General features: G+C 42.9%; 1 long non-coding RNA gene across 1 annotated transcript; it reads right to left on the bottom strand.

The window, feature by feature from the left end:
- Nucleotides 1-975: 975 nt before the first annotated feature.
- On the bottom strand, nucleotides 976-23,375 carry LOC144268748 (uncharacterized). The gene is made up of 3 exons (XR_013346841.1): nucleotides 23,283-23,375; nucleotides 1,551-1,631; nucleotides 976-1,212 (listed from the first exon to the last, which is right to left on the bottom strand). It is a non-coding gene; the product is annotated as an uncharacterized LOC144268748 (long non-coding RNA).

A 23,375-nucleotide genomic window follows, 5' to 3' on the forward strand; every position in this document is an offset into this window, starting at 1 on the left:
CAACGGTTGTCAGAAATGGTGCTTTGAAAAGGGAGGGGCGCACGTCTCCAAAGCTGCTGAGTTCAAAACAATGACAGAGCGGTCACTTGAGGCATTATGGGACAGCTCCGGAGGCCAGTTACAGCGCAGAAAGCAATTAAGTGTTCACACTGGCAATAGGGCGCTGGAGCCTCTGTGCAAATAGCCTTCCGACTCTCGTCAAGGTGGGGTTTTTTACAGCGCTGCAACTGAGGAGTTTCTGCGCACCAAGTGGCTTGGCAGTGCGTACACGTCTGCAGCTTGAGCGCAAAAAGCTGCTTTACTCCGCAGAAACTTGCCAGTGTAGACAAGCCCTGATTCTCTCCTGCTTTGCACCTTGTGTTATTCCGGTGAAAAGTGGATGTAAAACTACCAGATTAGAACAACTGGGCCTGATTCTTCTCCCACTTACACTGATGGAACTTCATTGATTTCAATGGAGCTACTCCAGATTTAGGTCTGGTCTACACTAGAGACATTGGTATAACTGTGTTGCTCGGAGGGCTTCACCCGTCGACATAGCTACTGCCTCTTGGGGAGGTGGATTAACTGAGAGAGCTCTCTCCCATCAGCCTAGAGCATCTTCATTACAGGGCTGCAGCAGGACAGATGCTTCGGTGCAGCTGTGCCAATGCAGCGTTTTAACTGTACAGCTGCCCTTACTTAAGTGTGGGAGAAAGTTCAAGCCATAGAGCTGGCCACAGGTGTAAATTGCGTGCACGGGTTGCCAGGGAGTGGAGAATCAGGCCCTTTGTTTTTAATGTGGTTGCAGAGGTGTAAGAGAAGAGTTTATCCCTGCATTTGGAATGTAACAATTCTGCTTCTGATGCACAATGTGGAATAGGATCATCTCATGCGCCCATTGCTATCAGTCTCTGCAATGCCACTAGGAGTGAAAAGGAGTGAAAAAAAAATTTGTTCCTGATGTAAGCAGATATGACTGTGAATACAGACAGGTGGCCTGAGTCTCCTGTCACTTGATCCAGGTTGTTTAAAACACTTTGTTTTTTGTTAGTTAACTATTTAATTCAAATTCTTGAAAATCAGTTGGGTTGAAATATCTCTTTATTAAACATTCAACACCTCTCTCTGCCTTTCCCCCTTCAATTGAGGGCTGAGAAATCTCCATCTCCAGTTTTCTGGTCTTGTTAAGGAGTCTTCCAGCAACAGAAGGAAAGACAAGTTTTCTCATTTCTGAGGTAAAAAATAAAGAAGCAGATTTAAAAAAAGAAACCCTCTCAGCCCTCTTTATCCCTCCTAAAGGAATAACAAAATGGCAAAAGCTCAATTTTGTTTTCTGTTGTGGGTCCCCTTTAAGTTCCAGATTTCTCCTTCCCGTATAATATTCCTGCCTGTTATTGTATCCCAAACTCTTCGGGTGCTGCAGATAGCACAGTTTTTTGCTCCCCATATTTCAATGCACTCCTTCCCGTGGTCAAGACAGATTCTTTTTCTCCCCACTGGGACATATTACAGTTTCTTGCATCACATGCTATTTAAAGGGGGTTCAATCAGAAAATATATTTAATTACCTTTTTGAGAAGTTGACAGATATTAGAGCCTACAATTCTGAGAGAGACGTGATCTTCAGCCAGCAATCTAGATCCATGACCCTAAGAGCTCATAAAATCAAGAAGAGTAGTGTTAGGCCCACCAGAAGTTGAGATATTAACTCTTTCCTTTTCAGGGAATGGGGTTCAGAACCCATAGGTCTCTAGGATTTCCCTTCTTCTGTGATTCCCCAGCTGTAATGCTGCTCACCTCTGTGCAGTATCTCTTGCCCTAATCTTCAGTCATATTCCCAGTGTCACCAACTGCAACTACCCTGATGGGATATTTAGCCCAGACACCCCCGTACGAATTTAAATTGTACATTTTGGCCCCATATGTACTACAACTATAACTGGATCAGGGGCCTGGCTACTGCACACATGTTCCTTGATCAAGTTATTATAATCCAGACCAAAAACACATTAAGATGGAGTCAATGTTGAGAGGTTTCAGAGTAACAGCTGTGTTAGTCTGTATTCGCAAAAAGAAAAGGAGTACTTGTGGCACCTTAGAGACTAACCAATTTATTTGAGCATGAGCTTTCGTGAGCTACAGCTCACTTCATTGGATGCATACTGTGGAAACTGCAGAAGACATTATATACACAGAGACCATGAAACAATACCTCCTCCCACCCCTCTCTCCTGCTGGTAATAGCTTATCTAAAGTGATCATCAAGTTGGGCCATTTCCAGCACAAATCCAGGTTTCCTCACCCTCCGCCCCCCCCCCCCCCACACAAACTCACTCTCCTGCTGGTAATAGCCCATCCAAAGTGACCACTCTCTTTAAAATGTGTATGATAATCAAGGTGGGCCATTTCCAGCACAATTCCAGGTTTTCTCACCCTCCCACCCCCCTCCAAAAAACACACACACAAACTCACTCTCCTGCTGGTAATAGCTCATCCAAAGCGACCACTCTCCCTACAATGTGCATGATAATCAGTTTGTGTGTGCGGGGGAGGGGGGTGAGAAAGTTTGAGAACCCCTGATCTAGCCAGTTCGATGACCCATCAAGGGCAATCAGCTATATAATGAACCCACTGAAAGAAGCCGGGGCTTCCCTAAGAGTCAGCAGGACATGTAGGGATATGGTGATGGACAGGGGACTCTCATATGCTGTGAGCTTGTGTTTGGGACAGAGGATGTACAAGCCACATGGGAGAGAATATAAAAAAAAAGTTGCATTTTGTCTTCAATCCTGCTTTTTACCTCTGGACCAACTTTTCTACAAACTGAAACATTGAACAAAGGACTGGCAGACCCATCCAAGCTTTGGATGTGTTACAGGGGGACTCCACAAGCCAGAAAACTCAAAAATGCTGCTAAGAACCTGATATATGGACTCTGAAGTCTTATGTATGTGTCGGATTGCTTTGACCATTTAACAGCTCTCTTTTTAGTCTTTTATAATAAACCATTAGTTTTAGATACTAAAGGATTGTCTGGCAGCGTGATATTTTGGGTAAGATCCAAACTGCTATTGATCTGGTAATGTGACTAGCCCTTTGGAGTCAGAAGAACATTTTGTATAGTGAGCAGAGTTTTTAAATAACTCCTCACTTTACTGGACCTATTTGCTGGCTGGGAGTCAGAGAACTGGAATGCAATAAAGAGGGCTCTGGGATTTCTTTTTTCAGCTTCTTAATAACCAGTGCGGGGGATCAGGAGCACAGTATCTCACTGGTTGGTGAATCTAACTTCAGTGTTAACCTCCAGTTTTGAAGCTTTCCTTTTGCAGCCTGCCTTGACCTTGATATTTTCACTGTGGGCTATGCTACGCACTATTCGTTCATCTGTTTGCGGGTGGTATGCAATGGAGCTGGATATCTGGACATCCAGTAGCCTGAGCACTTCACACAAGAAGTGAGAGGTGATTTGTGGGCCTCAGTTGAAAACTATGTGGTCTAGGAGTTCATGGAGCTGGCCCACATTGTGCAGTAGGAATTGGGCAGTAATCTCAGCAGTGGTCAGCTGGTTGCAGAGGATGAAGTGGGCCATTTTTTGTCAGGCAGTCCACATCTGTGAAGACTATGGTGTGGCTATCAGATGGTGGGAGCTCCACATTAAAGTCTAGACTGATGGTGGAGCAAGGCCTAGCTGGAGTCTCCAGGGGTACTATGGTGCCAAGGGGTGCCAGGGATACTGTGGTGCCCTCCTTTAGCTCACCATAAAATATCTTCTGTGGCAGTTGCTCATCTGACATTCTGGTGACATGACCTGCCCATCTCATCTGTGATTTCATCAACAGAGTATGGATGCTTGGAATACCTACCCATATTAGACCTTCTCATAAACAAAGTAGGGAAATAGAACCTAGATGGAGCTATTATAAAATAGGTACATAACTGTTTTGGGGTGTCTTGGTACGTGCACACCACTTGCAGGAGTCCACATATGCTTGGACCTTAGCCCACATGTGGGGCTACCAGAAAAAATCAGAACCAGATGTGAGGTCTTCCAGTGGCCAATGTGATCCACCAATGGAGCATCATGGCACAGCCGCAGCACCTCCTGTTGGAGACGCCTTGCGGGTACATATATGTGCTCATTGAAGTATGTTACCCCATCCCAAACAGAATGGTACATCTTAGCCCCCAATGGCAAGGGGCTGAGTCATTTGAGCAAGCAAGTCTTCCTTCAAGATCGATCAGATAAGGGAGAGCAGGTCTCACTGGATTGTGGCATTGGCAAAGTTACCAGGCTTGAGGAGGTAGCGGGGTCTCAAAAGTCCATTATTTGCTTTCCAGGTAGTATTTCCCCTTCTGCAACAGAGCACCAGCTTTTCCATTTCACCTTCCCGGGCGGTAGGTAACAGTGAACTCAAACCAAGCAAAGAAAAAGGCCCTCCTTAGCTGCCTCTGGTTCAACGCTTGGGCCTTGTGGAGGTACATGAGGTTCTTATGATTGATGAATACCTGTATTGGATACCAAGCCCCCTCAAGGGTGACACCATTCTTCAAATGCAGTTTGTTTAGTGAATATCTCCTTGTGCCATATTTCAGTTTAGCTCAGCGGGGCTAAGCTTCTCAGAATAGAATGCACAACTGGGGCCTGAGTTGCTGTGAGAGTACCACCCCTAGGGCCACATTGGATGCATCTGCTTCCACTGTAAACAGATTAGTTGGATCAGGGTACACCAGGCTGTAGTGAAGGTGGCCTTTAGCTGGTCAAAAGTGAGCTGGGCTTCAGGTGACCAAATGAATCACATAGCTTTATGGAGAAAGGAAGTCGGGGTGGGGGGTTATTACTTGAGAGAAGTCAGTGATTAATCTTCTATAAAAATGTGAGAAACCTGGGAACCAGTTAAGTTCCCAGAGGGTCTGGGGTTCTGTCTAGTTACGAATGGCTTCCACCTTCTGTTGATCCATCTGGATTCCCTCTGGGGAGATGATGTATCCCAAAAATTCCATGGCGGCCTGCTGGAAAGTTCACTTTTCTAGTTTGGCATACAACCCATGCTTCCATAATGTCCCCAGGATGGAACAGATATGGTAGTAGTGCTGCTCCAGGTTCTCAGAAAATATCAATATACTGTCCAGGTAGATAATCATGTATTGATCCGGGATATCCCATAACAAGTAATTTATTAAATATTGCAGGGGCATTGGTAAAGCCCAAATGGCATCACCAAATATTACTGTCCATACTGGGTACAAAAAGCAGTCTTCCATTCGTCCCTAGGCCTTATGCATACTAAATTGTATGCCCTCAAAGATCTAGTTTTGTGAAGATCCTCGCCATCCTCAGGCGTTCCAGCAATTCTGGAATGAGGAGCAAGGGATATCAGTTACATATGATCACTTGGTTCAATGCACAATAGTCTACTTAGAGTCGTAGTGACCTGTGTTTCTTCTTCAAAAAGAGGACAGATCCCCCTGCTGGAGAGGTAGGTCACCAAATCTAAGCAAGCCCTTGGCAAGGTTTTCCTGCATATACCCATGCAGTGCTCCCAGTTCTGGTTCTGACATGGAATATATCCATCTATAGGGCACCTTTGCCCTGGGCTGTAGGTCTATCAGGCAGTCATGGTCTCTTGTGGGGATAGCAAATCTGCATTCTTCTTCTTGAACACAGCCAGGTAGTTGTGATACTTGTTGGTGGCTGAGGTTCTGGCCTGGAGCCACTCCCGCCTGGTTAGCACTTGCCATCAGGGGCTCTGCTTCTCAGGGTCCTAGGCGCAGGTCAGTTAGGGGTTGGTTGCTTCGTTAGAGACACACATTCTGACAATATTCAGGAGATAACATGGATTGTTCTATTCCAAGCAGGGAATGTTGAGAATTATCAGGACAGATGGGGAGCAGATTATATTGAAGCAGATTGTTTCTCAGTACCCTTCCATTGGCCTATAAGAGGATGGTCTCCTGAGTCACTGGTCCTGATGATAGGGGTCACCCATTAATTGTCTCTACCAGGTCCAGTGCAGATTTTGGCCATAGCATCTATAAAGTTCACAGCATCTGTGAGGGGGTTGGATGGATTTTTGGGGCAGGGGAGTGCAAAAGGTGGTCTGAGCAAACTGTCATGACTTGGTCATGGGTAGTCAGACCTAGTGATCAGAGTGGGAGTTGGGAGTCAGGCCAAGTCAGGTACCAAAGGGTCCGAGTCCAAGTCAGGTCAAAGGGCAAATCGAGTGTCAGAAGTCAAGTTACCAGGAGATTCAAGTCTGAGACAGGTCAGAATGCACACCAGGAGACAGGCACCAGGAGGCAGGCAGGGTCTGGTTACCAGGAGGTCCCAGTCCAAGGTAGGCTGGAGGGTAAACCAAGAGTCAGGTGTCAGGAAGCAGGCTGGGTCAGAAGCCAGAGTCTGGGACTTCTCACATGCAGGGTCTGAAGCAGACAACTCCCTGTTATGGCTTCCTGGCTTAAGCCAATCAGTGGCTGGAGAGAAGCTGCCATTTGGGTCCTGCTGTGCAGTACATCCTGCTGGGCCCAGCCTCATAGGGTCTTCCCTGTGGTGATGTGGGGGTGGCAGCAGTCCAGGACATGCCCCTCCCCCCCCCCCCCCCCCCCCAGGTTCTAACCATGCATATTCTTATACATAGATACTTCTACTTAGCACTGGGCTGTTTCCTTCTCACCACATCTGGGGATTGGCTCTGCTAACCTGACACCCTCTTCTCATAGTTCCTTGGCCTGTTGTTTCATTCTGCATCCCCTCTCTTGCTCCTCATCTTTGTGGCTTAGACTTCTAGCCATGTCACAGTAGTCCTGCTCTTCCAGGGTACTATCTAAGCCTTCCATGTCTACTCCTGGGGGAATTCTGCTCTAAAAAATTAAAAATTCTGCACCAAAAATTAAAAATTCTGAGCACAATATTTTAAAATCCTGCAAAATTCTGCATATTTTATTTGTCAAAATAACACAGTATAATCACATCAGTTTCAATTATTTTGGTAATCTATTTCAAAATACCTGTCAAGAAGTATGTCAACTATACAGACAACAGCAAAATAGATTCTCCCAAGATTAGAGAGTTAAAGAAAATCCTATGGCAATCCAGTTCCAGTTGGGAGACGCTGGAGGGGGCTGAGTGGAGCCCCCAGAGCCCAGACACCCCACTCCCGCACCACGAGCCCAGCTGCAGGGCACCCCCCCAGCCCAGACATCCACCCTCCCCTCACACCAGAGCCCTGCCACAGGGCACCTCTTGGCCCAGACACCCACATCCCATCCCCTCAGAGCCCAGCTGCAGGGCTTGGCATGACAAAAGTTATTGTAAATATACATTTGTGATAGAACTGATGTTATTGCTAATGATTGTAACTAACTTGTTGCTAATACAAAAACTGTAAAAATGTACAATGTGCATGGCCTTTTGGAAAAACCCTTGAACATGTTAAGAGTGGTACATTATAGAAACCCTTATGATTATATTGTTTGGTTCAATAAGAACATACTTAAAAGGCCTAATAATGTTGAGTTTTCATAGCTAATGCCTATACACTATTCTAAAACTTTCCAGAGAAGAAAAACCATTACGAGCTTGGACTGCTGTGCACAACGTGCACTGCTGGCTTCCTGGCTGAATGCCAGAGTAAGCGCTAAAGAACATTAATGGCTATGTTAAGTCAACACATAGACCAAACCCTGAAATCACTGAAGTGTTTCACGAAGTATGAATTAAATTTTTAACTTGGGCCAAAGCAGGCACCAGTAATTTGGCCTTACAAAGAATTCAATATAGACACAGCTCATATCAATACTGGAAAATCCTTAAGGTGTATCCAGGAGCTCTAATTTCTCCTTTTCACACCAGATTCACGTTGGGGATGTGATAAATGACCAGAAAGGGTTAAGCATCCTGCAAGATAAATTACTCAAATTCAACCCTTAAAAACATACGGGGAGATAATGTTTGTGTTTTTGTGTATTTATATATATATATATATATATATATAGGTAGAGGTCAACAATGTAATCAAACAGTCTCTGTCTATGCTGTATTCTGTTAATTCAAAGATCAAAAGACCATTTTAGCATTTAAATTAACTGTAAACATGTGATATCCGCTGTGTTAATCTCTCTTTGAAATGCATAGCCAATCATCTGAGAATGGTTGAAAAACAGGCAGTTTCCCTCATGTTAATTCGTGTAGCTAAGTTTCGGTATAAAGGATCCTTGTGTTCTGATCCTGTCATCTCAGATCTGCTTGAGATTTCATGCAGGAGAAGCTTAAGCAACCACGACTGAGATCCCAGTTCTGACTGGATCATCCTGAATATAAACGTTGGACTATAACCTATGGACTTTTTCTGAAAGAACTCTTTGCATCTACAAAGTTCTCCATCTATGTTATGAATCTGAATCTCAAGACTGACTCATGTCTGTATGTATTCTGTTTTTTTTTTCACCAATTCTCTCTCCCTTTTCTTTTAAAATAAATTTCAGTTTAGTTAATGAGAATTGTCTGTAACCATGTATTTGGGGTAAGACATGGAATATTCATTAACCTGGGAGGTAATGTGTCTGATCCTTTGGGATTGGTAGAACTTTTTCTTTTATATGATGAATAAGATTTTTATTAATCCTCATCATACCTGACTTGGGTGTCTAGGTGGAGGCCTGAGGCTGGGTTACTTTAAGGGAACTGTGTTGTTGACTTCTGTGTAACCAGTGAGGTATAACAGAAGCTGTATTGTGCTGGCTTGGTAAATCTAAGTATTGGAATATCCACCAGCTTTGGGGATTGCCTGCCCCATTCTTTGCAGTTCACCCTAATTGAGTGACCTCAGCCGGCTCCCCTGGGATTCCAATCACAGTGGTGAAATAGAGACACCTGCTGGCTAACATTTGGTATTAAAATAACAGGGAAAACAAATCTAAAGACAAATACTCCAAAATATAAGTGTACAGATGTAGTGATATGCCTCTCTTCCCACCGCTATCCCAGTTAAAAGTAATTTATTAAGATACATTTTAATTAACCATTCTATTGATGAAAATAAAATAATGAGCAGGCTGGGGAAAATATTGCTCTGGATTATGTGAGAAATTATCCAGATAGAAAAGTGCATGATTTCTTTACTATCATTACTGATCTGTCAAGACCAGTTTTGTGTTGTGAAGGACTTCCCCCCCCCTTGTATAGTTGGTAGGCAGAGTGGGAGGGTGGTAAGTATGGTGTGAGATATGAGCAGCAATGCCATGCCAAAGGTTCACTGTTTCATTGCTGGACATTCACTCTCCTCCCAGCCCTGCACACTTTCTCCTCTCAAACCAGATGCAGACACATACATTCTCCTCTCAGCCCAGACACATAAATAGATGTCTTTGGTGAGGGCCCATCCAAGGAGGCTCTTCCTTTTCCCCTTTGGGCTGAGCAGAATCCACATTCTCCAATGCTTGGGAAAGACCAAAAGAGAATTAGAAATAATAGAACCCATTGCCCTAGCTCCAACCCTAATGATAAAAATAGTAATTATAATACACAGTTACTAATACTAAGCAATAATATATTAGAATAAGTATAATACAAAGATAATTATAAGTATAATACAATGATAAATAATAATAAATACTTATTTAATAATAATGATAATATAATTGAAATTTAAAGCTATTAATAATACAGTTTATAGGTAAAGCTAGTGCAATATACATTGTAACTGCTCTATAAGGCTAATTATCATAACACTTTATAGGTTTTATCCTAATGGTAATACCCACAGTAATGAGTAGTAAATAACTCAACTAAGGGAATAACATAAAATATAATAAATAACAAGATGTCTTTGGCTGCAGGTGACTCTTCCTATTTTGGTTGGGGTCTATTGCAGGGCTAGAAAAGAAACGCAGTGAGATACTGACCCATCAGCTCCTGAGACCCTTGGGCACTCAGCTCTTGCACATGCTGCAGCCTTGGGGCTTGTACATGGAAACAAAGAACCTGGAGTGGGTGGGTGAAGTTCTGTGGCCTGCAACGTGCAAGAGTCAGACTAGATGATCATGACGGTTCCTTCTGGCTTTAAAGTCTAGGAGGCTATGAGACTGTTACACAGGCCAGAGGATCTTTATCCCCAGTAAGGGTCATTTTTCTAGTTATAGCAGCTAATGTAGGCACAGGCACTGGCTTCTTCCTGGCCCTGGGGATGCTCAACTCCCCACTCTGCCCTTTCTTCTCGGTTCCCCGGGCACTAGAGGCTGAGCGATCATGCCAGGGTGACTGAGGAAAGGCACTGGGGAGTCTGAGGATGCTGAGGGATGATGCCGGTAACACTGAGGACACCCAGGAAGGTGCTGGGGTCACTGAGGATGCCCAGAGAAGGTGCCAGGGAAACCAAGGGCACCATGGGATTGCGCCAATAAGATGGACGATGCTATAGAATCATGCTGGGGAGACTGAGAACACCATGGGACCATGCTGGGGAGACTGAGGGATGGTGCCAGGGAGATCCAGGATATTGAGGGAAGGTGTCAGAGATCTAGGAGGCAGAGGGAAGGCACCGGGAAGCATAGGTGTTGACTTTTATTTTTCCCTAGGGGTGCTCCACCCTGGCTCCGCCCTGAGGCCCTGCCCATGAACCTTTGAAATCAATTCTTCAGAAGATTACACCCCAAAGTAAAGTTCATCCAAGCTGTGAGGAAGGGGTCATGGAAGGAAAATTGTGAAGGAAATTTCATGCTGGCTTCTTCCATTGGTGGTGTTTGATAACATGCAAATTGATCTGTTTCTTGCAACCTCCTCCCCCTGCTGTCTTGATGATCCTGTTTACCTTCTATGTAATTTGCACTGCCATTGTCTTATCATGTACGTTGGAGATGCCTTCCAGGTGACAGAACATTCCTTGAAATTCCTCCTGGCAAGGGGAAAAATCCTCTCACCTGTAAAGGATTAAGAAGCTAAAGGTAACCTTGCTGGCACCTGACCAAAATGACCAATGAGGAGACAAGATACTTTCAAAATCTGGGAGGAGGGAGAGAAACAAAGGGTCTGTGTGTCTGTCTATATGCTGGTCTTTGTCGGGGATAGACCAGGAATGGAGTCTTAGAACTTTTAGTAAGTAATCTAGCTAGGTATGTGCTAGATTATGATTTCTTTAAATGGCTGAGAAAAGAATTGTGCTGAATAGAATAACTATTTCTGTCTGTGTATCTTTTTTGTAACTTAAGGTTTTGCCTAGAGGGGTTCTCTATGTTTTTGAATCTAATTACCCTGTAAGATATCCACCATCCTGATTTTACAGGGGGGATTTCTTTATTTCTATTTACTTCTATTTTTATTAAAAGTCTTCTTGTAAGAAAACTGAATGCTTTTTCATTGTTCTCAGATCCAAGGGTTTGGGTCTGTGGTCACCTATGCAAATTGGTGAGGCTTTTTATCCAACATTTCCCAGGAAAGGGGGGGTGCAAGTGTTGGGAGGATTGTTCATTGTTCTTAAGATCCAAGGGTCTGGGTCTGTAGTCACCTAGGCAAATTGGTGAGGCTTTTTGCCAAACCTTGTCCAGGAAGTGGGGTGCAAGGTTTTGGGAAGTATTTTGGGGGGAAGGACGCGTCCAAACAGCTCTTCCCCAGTAACCAGTATTAGTTTGGTGGTGGTAGCGGCCAGTCCAAGGACAACGGATGGAATATTTTGTACCTTGGGGAAGTTTTGACCTAAGCTGGTAAAGATAAGCTTAGGAGGTTTTCATGCAGGTCCCCACATCTGTACCCTAGAGTTCAGAGTGGGGGAGAAGGAAAATTGTGAAGGAAATTTCATGCTGGCTTCTTCCATTGGTGGTGTTTGATAACATGCAAATTGATCTGTTTCCTGCAACCTCCTCCCCCTGCTGTCTTGATGGTCCTGTTTACCTTCTATGTAATTTGCACTGCCATTGTCTTATCATGTACGTTGGAGATGCCTTCCAGGTTACAGAACATTCCTTTGTTTAGGGTGGGGTAACTTTAGTTTTGCCTGACAGGCACACTTTGATAACATAATTTCCAATATGCTTGTAATTTTGATTTTTGTCCTCCATACATACACCACACAATAATATTAATGATCAGTATGATATTAACTTTCAGTTGATATCTTGCATGACACCTTTTAGATACAGGGTATGACATTAGTGAGTTGAATATACTGGTCAAGCCAGCTGATTCTCACAACAAGATACCAATGAGCCCCTTGTCCTCTTGCATTGGGATGCTGTTAGGATCACAGCTGTCCCATCATATCCATTGCAATCTCTAGTTTTGCAGAATGAAGGAAAACGAGTGGTTCCCTCCATTCTGGAAGCACTTTCAGCAATGAAGACATGGATCCATATGGTACTTTTGCTAGCTCCAAACCAGAGAGGGAAGTAGGCTCATTCCTTGCACTGAAGAACCCTTCTTCAACACCAAGAGAGCCTTTTATCCTTATGGCACTGACACAGGTGAAGAATTTTCCGCAGTCCATTTTCTTGTTCCAGATCCAGAGGCTGGTGTCACTGAGGCTCTGGAATTTTTATCTTGACTTCTGAAGAGGGCCTTTCAGCAGAGGATGGGATTTTGTGGCCCTGCATGGAGTTCCTCAGAATTGGAGAATTCCGCTGCTAAAGCATCTTTCAAAAGAAGGCCCTGTAAGTGGTTCTTCCTTTCTTTCTTGGCCTTTCATGGAAAAAGATCTATGAACAGGGCACTGGGAAGGAGAATGTTCTTCACCAAGGCAGCTGCTAAGGCCAGGAAGGCTGGTACACAGGAGATGACATACCTAAACTACAACTTCTGGATGGTCATGTCCAACATATCAGATCCAACTGGGAACTACATGCAGAAGGCTCCAGTGATCCTGCAGCACCACAAGGCATCTGTCCAGACTGAGAATGTGCAGTGCTCACCCTAGAAAAACTCCAGTTACTGGTAAAATTTCCCCAAAAACTCTCCTCCATTTCTATCCCCATCCCTGCTGCTCAGCCTGACATTCTGAAATCCTCAAAGCAGCCAAACACCAGACCAGCCCCTCAAAGGAATCCATCCATCTCCTCCTCCTCCTGGTGCTGAGTGAACCAACTGAACTGAAAGATGCAGTTCCAGGTCCACAGCAATTCCAGTGCTGCCAAACTCAAAAGAGCAAAAGTCATGAGATTTGGCCCCCAAGTCATGAGATTTTTAAAAAAATCTAATCATGTTTTTAGTCTTTTGACTTTTAACTCCCCCCTACTCTTCTGCCAATGTGTGTGGGTATTTCAGGTTGAAAAGTCAATGTTTAATGCACACAATATGAACATCTCTCCCTGAGTGCTCCCTGATCTTTTTATTAGATCTCAAGCACACATCTATGCTGTAGCAATATGTTCAGAGCCCCCGCAAACATTATAGTTACCCAAAGTCTGAGATGGTTTTAAATGATACACAGCCAGGCTTCTGGAGGCCCTCCTTCCATCCATCTGACAGGGAGTAAAGGTGTCAGCTCCTTGCCCAAAGAAAAGTTCCCTCAGATTGCTCCAAGGTGTTTACTTTTACTTGATCTTTTATGGCTAACACAAACTCATAACTCAGAGCAACCCCTAGGGTATTACCATAGTAACCTGTATTGGGTCACCAATTCTCCTAGCTTTAACCAATTACTCATTATCTTTTATCAACAATACATTCCTAGTATTTCTAGCCATAATAAACTTATATGTCAGGGGCACCAAATTCAAGGTTGCTGTCCACTTACTCTATTCCATTCTTGATGTCTGTTAACTCTCTTCCCCTCCTCGCATTCTGATTAGCAAAGCTGCAACTGCAGCAATTTGGCCTGGCCTATGAGACTTGTCAAGGTTCCTTCCCCACTCTGAACTCTAGGGTACAGATGTGGGGACCCGCATGAAAACCTCCTATTCTGCTGAGCCTTTGCCTTCTCCATCTCCAGTGCATGCTTCCTCTCTTTTTCCTTCTCCATCTCCATCTGTCTGAGTTCTACCCATCTTTCATGTTCCTTTTGTCTTTCCTCAGCCTCAAATCTGGCTAATTCCAGCTTCTGTTGAACAGTGCAGTCTGTCATCTTAACCTCACTGTTTTTAACTGACTTTACACCTGAGAGTTAGAAAGAAAACAAAACAAAAAAAAAAACCCTTGGCTTGTAAAATTTTGCTGTGCTGTCCGGATACCTATGTTCTCTGATAGTGATTGTCAGCCTACAGAAAAATCCTTTAAAAAAAACCCTAACACCTTTGTCTCCAGGTAAATAGACAGAAAACCCCTCTAGTTGCTCTTAGGAAAAAAAAAACTTCTTCAGGTCTGTAAAGACTTATGAATTTCCCTGCAGGAGGTTAACTACCCTACCTTTAGGTCAAGAAAACTCCAGCTCACAAAAGACAATTCCCTTTTGTCTCTGCTCTGGCCCCAAAGCAGAGAAAAAAAAAAAACCTATAACCGCTTTTAGCTTAAAAGCTGCTTTCCAGCAGCCCAAAGGAAAAAAAATATTTCCTTTTCAAATCTGTGCTTCTGGTTCAAAAAATCTCAAATTGATCTCAAAATGATTTCAAGTTAATCCCACCGCTCTGCCACCATGTCAAGGTTCCTTCCCCACTCTGAACTCTAGGGTACAGATGTGCAGACCTGCACGAAAACCTCCTAAGCTTATTTTTACCAGCTTAGGTTAAAACTTCCCCAAGGTACAAACTATTTTCCTTTTTCCCTTGGACTTTATTGCTGCCACCACCAAGCGTCTAACAGATATATAACCAGGAAAGAGCCTACTTGGAAATGTCTTTCCCCCCAAAATCCTCCCCAAACCCTACCCCCCCTTTCCTTGGGAAGGCTTGATAAAAATCCTCACCAATTTACATAGGTGAACACAGACCCAAACCCTTGGATCTTAAGAACAATGAAAAAAGCAATCAGGTTCTTAAAAGAAGAATTTTAATAGAAGAAAAAGTAAAAGAATCAGCTCTGTAAAATCAGGATGGTAAATACCTTACAGGGCAATTAGATTAAAATCATAGAGAATCCCTCTAGGCAAAACCTTAAGTTACAAAAAGACACAAAAACAGGAATACCCATTCCATTCAGCACAGCTTATTTTTTTAGCCATTTAAACAAACAGAATCTAACGCATATTGAGCTAGATTACTTACTAAGTTCTAAGACTCCATTCCTGTTCTGTTCCCGGCAAAAGCATCACACAGACAGATAGAGAGAGACTTTGTTTCTCCCTCCCTCCAGCTTTTGAAAATATCTTGTCTCCTCATTGGTCATTTTGGTCAGGTGCCAGTGAGGTTATCCTAGCTTCTTAACCCCTTACAGGTGAAACGATTTTTCCTCTGGCCAGGAGGGATTTTAAAGGTGTTTACCCTTCCCTTTATATTTATGACAAGAGTCCTGACAATTATTTCTAGCTATGTGGTGTTCTGCTTTTATTTAATGGTGGCTAAATACCACCCAAATGTCTGTGGTTTAGTTTGGTCAAGTTCTGGGGTTACACTCATGGCTTGAATGCTAGCTGCAGTTGCAGCATCTGAGTAAATAGTTCTCTTAATAAAGAGTTAGTTTTACAAGCATGGAGTCCTTTCATGTTATTCCCCATCGTGCCGTACATGAAATTGGGTATGTTATGGTGCATAACAGAGAGAGAATCTGAAGATCTAATATTTCCAATGTAAAAAATCAGCAGGAAAAGATGTTTTTTTAAAAAGTCAATAGCAGTTTTTATACATAGGAGAGGAATAGTAAAGCGGGGGTGGGGAGGGAAGAAATGTTAGCTGAAGTGCACATTTAATTTCTATATCTAAAAATAGAATAATTTAAATTATAAAATATTAACGTTAACTGATGTGCTAGGATGATGTGGGCTGTAGGTGTTTGTGGTGGTCTGGCCTTCCTTTCTGCCACCTACAGCTGGCTTGTTTAGAAGCGCAAACCAGTTTATGTAATTCAAAGTGACAAACCAGACAAACTCTCAGGCCAGATCAGTACAGGATGTTTGTTATACTACAGCTTTACTAACAACCTACCCATAAGTTTTAAAAATAACCAAAGAACAGTAACAATAGTGATATGAGTATGTAGCTGTGAGTCCTTTGCTTTCTGTGTACTGCACCGTTTTATTAAGAACTGCTGAAACAGACATTTTGAGAGGTAGAGTTGCTACATACAGCTTGTTAGAATGCACACACTGTGCTCTTTAAGGGAGACTTTCTAGCTTCTCTCTCTTCTTTTTCTTTCTTCCTTGTAGGGTATCTGTTTGCTTTATATGTAGTAAAGATGTGGACGGGCTCTAAAACCATAAGGCAAGAGAAAGTGAAGCAGCAAGGAATAGGGATCCTGATAAAAGCCCAGAGAAGTCAATGGGAGTCTTTCCAATTCATTTACTTCAGTGGGCTTTGGATCAGGCCCTAAGAGAAGAAAGGAGAAAAGTGAAAGACCAGATTTTCAAATGTGTTTAAGCCCTAAAGATGCAGATAGCACCTTATGGAATTTTCCGAAGTACCTAAACCGGTTAGACACCCAACCACCATTGAAATCAAGATACTGCAACAATGAAGGCCATGGGAGTTTTGTAATTTAGGCTCCAATTTAGTAAAGCACTTAACTGTTTAAACTTAACTTTAAACACAGTCTTAAATTTCATTGTAAGCAATGGAAAGATTCCCCTTGACTTCACTGTGCTATCTGGACAGAGATGAATTTAAGAATGTACATAAGTGCTTTGCTGAATTGAGGGTCTAACTTTACCACCTGTTATCTGGATAATATTGATAACCCTGAAAGATATAGAGGAACTTGTCAGAGACATAAATGAGACTCTGGTAAGGGTTCTGAATTCTCTCTCTCCCACCTCTGACCCCCTAAACCGCTGTTCCAGTTGGAGCAAACAGTAGCAGGTGGTTAAAAAAATGGTAAGATCTTAGAAATTCCACAAAGGAGTTCAGACTAAAAACCTTAACTCCAAAATTAAATATCAAATCTCCCCTTAAATACTCCAGAGCACTAGGTCTTGTGGAGGACAGCTGTGTTAAGCAACTCTAGAGATTCTAGCCCACACCATTTAAAAAATATTTCAAAAACTAAAAAACCAACAAACAAACCAAAAAAAAAAAAAAAACCAAACAAACAAACAACAAAATCCCTTAAGAATGTGAGAAACATTAGTATTGTAAATTCCATGGGTGAAGTCCTGGCCCCACTGAAGTCAATGGAAATTCTCTTCACTGGGACTTAGGATTCACCTCAAAGCTCTGAAACATCTTGATTCCTATGAAAATGTGTACACATGCAGAAAACCAGTAACTCCTTGTGGCCAGAGATTGTGAGTGAGAAATGTCAGGCAGACAGGTTTTGATCTGAGGAATTCAGAAGGGAGCTCCAAATATCATGCATACAGGACAGCTAATTAATTACAGGTTTAACTTTGTTTTTATAAAAGGCAACACAGCAGAAACCTTATATCTTAACATTTTGGCTTTGTGGGGTTCTTTGTTTGAGAGCTGTATACTCCTTTAATAACTTGCAAATGTGTGAAATTAAAAATTAAACAAGACTAGCTAGAATCTATGAAGCCACATACAAAAGATGTATGATAGCTTCCTTCCTTTGGAAAGACTGACCTTTCTGTAGAGCTATTGCAGCAAGTGTGGTGGTGGGGGAGGGAGATGTAGGGTAAATACATCCCTTAACACCACAAAACCAGCTTGCTTTCAAACTGTCCCTCTCAGTATTAGTTTGTATTTTTCCATAAAGGTCTTTAGCTTAGAAGCAGAAATATCAATGTACCTTTATTTTCCATGTAATGTGTATGCACAGCTATGTAACACTTCTTGGAATCAGATCTATGTTCAAACATCTGGATCTGAAAAGGTCTAGCCTGTGTGGCTATGGTTACAGTCGTCTTGGCTATAATCATCTTGGTGTAAATCATGTTGGGTCGGAGAGATAAATGCTTTAAGATTGAAGAGGAGAGACTCTCCTCAAAATATATTGCCTCAAAACAAAACAAGAAGCTTTGGGCCAAATATGAGAACTGGGCCCTTTAGAGTGTTCCAAAACTTAACAGGCTACTTTTAAAGCTTACTTTTTGATTAACAGTGTTAGTTATAATCATTCTAATTTTGCCATGATCCAATGAGAAATATTTTTAGCAAACATATTTGTCACCCCAGGGATGCTCCAGAATAAAAGCATTTGTTTTAAAAAGTAATTGTTTCCATCCATCCCTCATTGTTGAGGAGAGAACCTTCATTATACCTGGTTCACTTTCTCAAGTCTTCAAAACCAGGAAGACTAGAAACATGGGACCGACTATAATGTTGCCCTGCACCTTGTGTGGGTCACTTACACCAGTGCAAAGTACACGCAGAATGCTAGTGTGACATTTCACTCCATATTCTTTATGAAAATATGCTTATGATATGAATAGGACATAACTGAGATGTACTTTATGCAATATGGATCTTGTAAGGTATTATTGGAAAGGTTATGATTTACTGAATGTGATTATCCAATTTGTATGCCTGTATCGTTTCTGTATCTGAAGTTAGGAATATTAATTATGTATCTGTATTTCAAATGTGTTACTTTGGGTGTCACCCCCCACCAGCGCTTCAGGTACAACAATGGAAAAGCCAGACAGGGCTAATGGGCCATTAGCAGAGACAATGGACTGTGAAAGAGCTTAGTCTTCCTGTGGATGCTGGAGAAGGCTTTTGATAGCATTCACAGGACCAGCCTATGGCGCATTCTGCAGGCATATGGAATCCCTTTCCATATAACCAACACCATTAAAAGCTTTATTTCAACTTTACATGCAGTGTTGATCACAGTGTGCTCAGTTTTGAAGTCAAAACAGGAGTACGACAGGGGTGTGTCATGTCTACAATCCTCTTCATCATTGCCATCGACTAGGTAATGCGGCGTATTGCAGAAGACATGCCAAGAGGCATTAAATGGACACTCTTCTCATCTCTTGAAAACCTGGACTTTGCAGATGATCGCTCTCCTATCACATACCCAACACCATATACAAGAAAAAACAACTCAACTCAATACATTCAGCCAGCAAATTGAACTGAAAAGCAACAGCAATAAGGCAGATATCATGACTTTTAATATCGCCTCACCATCACCAGTACAGATAGAGGATTATGTTCTCACTAATGTAGAAACATTCACATACTTGGGCAGCACCATAACCAGGATGGTGGAACAAGCCAGGACATTCAGAACAAAATCAATAAAGCCAGGAACACCTTCAGGAGCTTAAATACAGGCTGGAAATCATCAAAATACAACACCAAACCCAAACCCAAGATTTATCAGAGCTGCGTACTTTCAACACTACTTTATAGTGCAGAATGCTGGGGAGTGAGAAAGTATGACATGTCCAAACTGTCTTCATTCCATACAACCTGCCTCAGAAAATTCCTCCATATCTTTTGGCCCAGAACAATTTCAAACCAAGATCTACTGACACAGTGCACCCAAGAGGATCTGGGCAACCATCATTGCCAGGAGGCGTTGGAAATGGATCGGTCATGTGCTTCGGATAGAAACTGATTCCATCACCAGAGTAGCAATAAAATGGACACCTGAAGACAAGTGAAAATGAGGCCACCCAAAAACAACAGGGTGAAGAGCTGTGGAAGCCAAGCTGAAAAACCTGGGACACAGCTGGGGAACCATTGAAAGACCTGCCAGCAACAGACAGGAGTGGAGGAACTTCGTCACTGCCCTAAACGCCAAAACTGTAATAGGAACATAGAATCATAGAATCATAGACTTTAAGGTCAGAAGGGACCATCATGATCATGTCTGACCTGCACAACACAGGCCACAGAATCTCACCCACCCACTCCTGTAATAACCCCCTAACCTATGTCTAAGCTATTGAAGTCCTCAAATCATGGTTTAAAGACTGCAAGGTGCAGAGGATCCTCCAGCAAGTGACCCGTGCCCCATGCTACAGAGGAAGGCAAAAAACCTCCAGGGCCTCTGCCAATCTGCCCTGGAGGAAAATTCCTTCCCGACCCCAGATATGGCCATCAGCTAAACCTGAGCATATGGGCAAGACTCACCAGCCAGACAACCAGGAAAGAATTCTCTGTAGTAACGCAGATCCCACCCCATCTAACATCCCATCACAGGCCATTGGGCATATTTACTGCTAATAGTCAAAGATCATTTAATTCCCAAAATTAGGCTATCCAATCATACCATCACCTCCATAAACTTATCAAGCTTAGTCTTGAAGATGATGATGATCAGCTCTTACAAATGGGTATTACTGGCTTGGACTAACCAACAGAGCAAAGGGATGGGAGTGGTATGTAAGCTATTTCAGCTGTGGCTGGCAGGTGTGGGGGATGTTGGCACATCTGGCTGATCAAACCTAGAGAAAAAATCAAATCTCCCAAAGCAGAGTTGAGGAAGTGGTACTTGCTGGTTAGTTTTGATTTGGGGTGAGATAGGTTGTGTGTGTGAATGCATGTATATATAAAAGGGGGGCAGACACTATCGGTGGCCCTGTTACTTAATTTAAATGCCAACTTCACAATGGAGTCAACTTTATTCCCATGTTTTCACCCTCTCCAGAATTCCATTGAAAAATGATGGCCAAAACTTGAACTGTGCTTACCTTAGCATGAAGCAAATGGCTACTGTCGACTGTGTGTTTCTAAGGACTTGTCTACACTTGAAATGCTGCAGCAGTTCAGCAGCATATCTGCACTGCTGTAGGCCAAGTGGACACTGCACACTTACTGTGGTATAACTACGTAGCTCGGGGGTGTGAAAAATATAGTTATACTGACCTTAACCCCCCATGTAGACCGCACTATGGGGGTAGCTCTCTTGCTGACATAGCTATTGCCTCTCAGGGAGGCAGAGTTATTAAACCGATGAGAGAGCTCTCTCCTGTTGGCTTAGAGCATCTTTACACAGAAGCAAAGACTTCCCTGGGACTGACAACAGCATAATACCTCTATAGTTGCTACATTCAGCCTTGTAGCCTTTTTTGAACAGAGTCAGAATAATTCCCTTCTTCCAATCATCAGGAATGATACTGGTGTGTCAGATTGTCTGGAAAAGCCTATGCAGTCATGGTACAATAATACTCTAACCTGTCTTCAGCAACTTAGTCAAATCCATTCAGCCCTTTGCTTTCGACAAACATCTCGCAGAATTGCCACCTCATTTTTTTTCTTAGTTCCAACTGCTGTAAACATCTCTTCACTGATCCATGGTTGATATTTGAAGGGCTGAGGCCACAGCACCAAGCTGGCAGCAGTCAGCACTGCGGGCAGAGGAAGTGAGACTTCAGTCTGTAATGTTTCAGTGGCCTTACACAGGTCAGAACAGAAAGCTATCTGATAGCTTGGATGTAATACAAGCTGTCAAGGTTCCTTCCCCACTCTGAACTCTAGGGTACAGATGTGGGGACCTGCATGAAAACCTCCTAAGCTTACTTTTACCAGCTTAGGTTAAAACTTCCCCAAGGTACAAATTAATTTACCCTTTGCCCTTGGAATTTCCACTGCCACCACCAAACTTTAACTGGGTTTACTGGGAAAACATAGTTTGGACACGTCTTTCCCCCCAAAATCCTCCCAACCCTTGCACCCCACTTCCTGGAGAAGGTTTGGTAAAAATCCTCACCAATTTGCATAGGTGACCACAGACCCAAACCCTTGGATCTGAGAACAATGTAAAAGCATTCAGTTTTCTTGCAAGAAGACTTTTAATAGAAGTCACGGAATCACCTCTGTAAAATCAGGATGGTAGATACCTTACAGGGTAATTAGATTCAAAACATAGAGAATCCCTCTAGGCAAAACCTTAAGTTACAAAAAAGACACACAGACAGGAATAGTCATTCTATTCAGCACAGTTCTTTTCTCAGCCATTTAAAGAAATCATAATCTAACACATACCTAGCTAGATTACTTACTGAAGTTCTAAGACTCCATTCCTGTTCTATCCCCGGCAAAAACAGCATACAGACAGACACAGACCCTTTGTTTCTCTCCCTCCTCCCAGCTTTTGAAAGTATCTTGTCTCCTGATTGGTCATTTTGGTCAGGTGCCAGCGATGTTACCTTTAGCTTCTTAACCCTTTACAGGTGAGAGGATTTTTCCTCTGGCCAGGAGGGATTTTAAAGAGGTTTACCCTTTCCTTTATATTTATGACACGAGCTTTTGGTTGAATTGCACTAATTTTGGCCCATTCACTGTCTGCCTTCAAAGGTGAAGAAGCAGTTTTGTCAGTAGAAGTTGATGGTCAGTGTCAAGTGGAGCACCTCTGTGAAGGCGTACATCAGTGACCATTGACCACCAATGATTGTTAATGAGGACATGATCAGTAACAGTCACAGTGAAACCATCTGGGCTGTACCAGGTCAGTTTGTGAAACCTTGGATGACAGAAGAGCAAGTCAATGGTCACCCTGTCATTGGCAGCTGCAAATTCCAGCAATCACTGTCTGTCCCTGTTCTTCTGCCCAATACCAAACTTCCTGAGAGTACTCACCCAGGTGTCATTATCTTTTCCTTCCTGAACATTAAAGTTACTCAGGATCATGATAACATCTCTCATGATGACATATCTTCTTGGAGTTTCATTGAGGAATAACTGCAGTTGCTAGTAAAAATCATCTCCAGCCACATCATTGGCCTTGTACCATATACTGTGATGGTGGTAAAATGTCCAGAGCTGGTAAGGAGTCAGATGCTGCTAAGTCACTCACTAATCACCTACCAACCTGCAGTGCCCATCGGTCATTGTGGGAAAGTACAATAGCCACCCCTTGCTGGAGAAACCTATCGGGGCAGCCTGACAACAAAAATGTATAGTGCTCAACATTCTTTTCCCTGGCCATCACACTTCAGATAAAATGCAGATATCAACATTCAGACTTTTCAACTGCTTGACAAGGAAGATGGCTTTACCTGTTTCAGACAGTGTTTGAATGAACCTGGCACAAATTTTACATTTGCCCCGAACATATAGCATACCGGAATGGCACTTTTACAAGGTTTCATTGGTAATTTTTGCCTCAGTGGCAGAGAAACTCTTGGCTGTTTCATCTACAAGGACAATCAACTAGATCATCACAGGTGGTCAGCTTCAGTATAAACACCCTCACGATGTGAACATACCAATCCTTCTTGTTAGTGTTCTTTCAAAGTGCACTGAAGTCAGTGGAAGAGTTCTGTTGGCTTCAGTGGGCTTTGGATCACGTCTTTACTGCTTTCCTTGCCTTTTTCTTTCCTGCCTGCATTACTGCCCCCCTTCAGTTTCTGCACCCAGTAACATTCACCCTTACTCACCATCCTCTTCTCAGTTAGTCCCTCCCTCCAGTCGCCCTGCAAGAGTCTTTCTTCCATTTATAACATTTACACTTCAGCCTTCTTGCCCACATT

Source organism: Eretmochelys imbricata, chromosome 1, assembly GCF_965152235.1.
Source record: "Eretmochelys imbricata isolate rEreImb1 chromosome 1, rEreImb1.hap1, whole genome shotgun sequence".
In the NCBI taxonomy this organism is placed as follows: domain Eukaryota; kingdom Metazoa; phylum Chordata; order Testudines; family Cheloniidae; genus Eretmochelys; species Eretmochelys imbricata.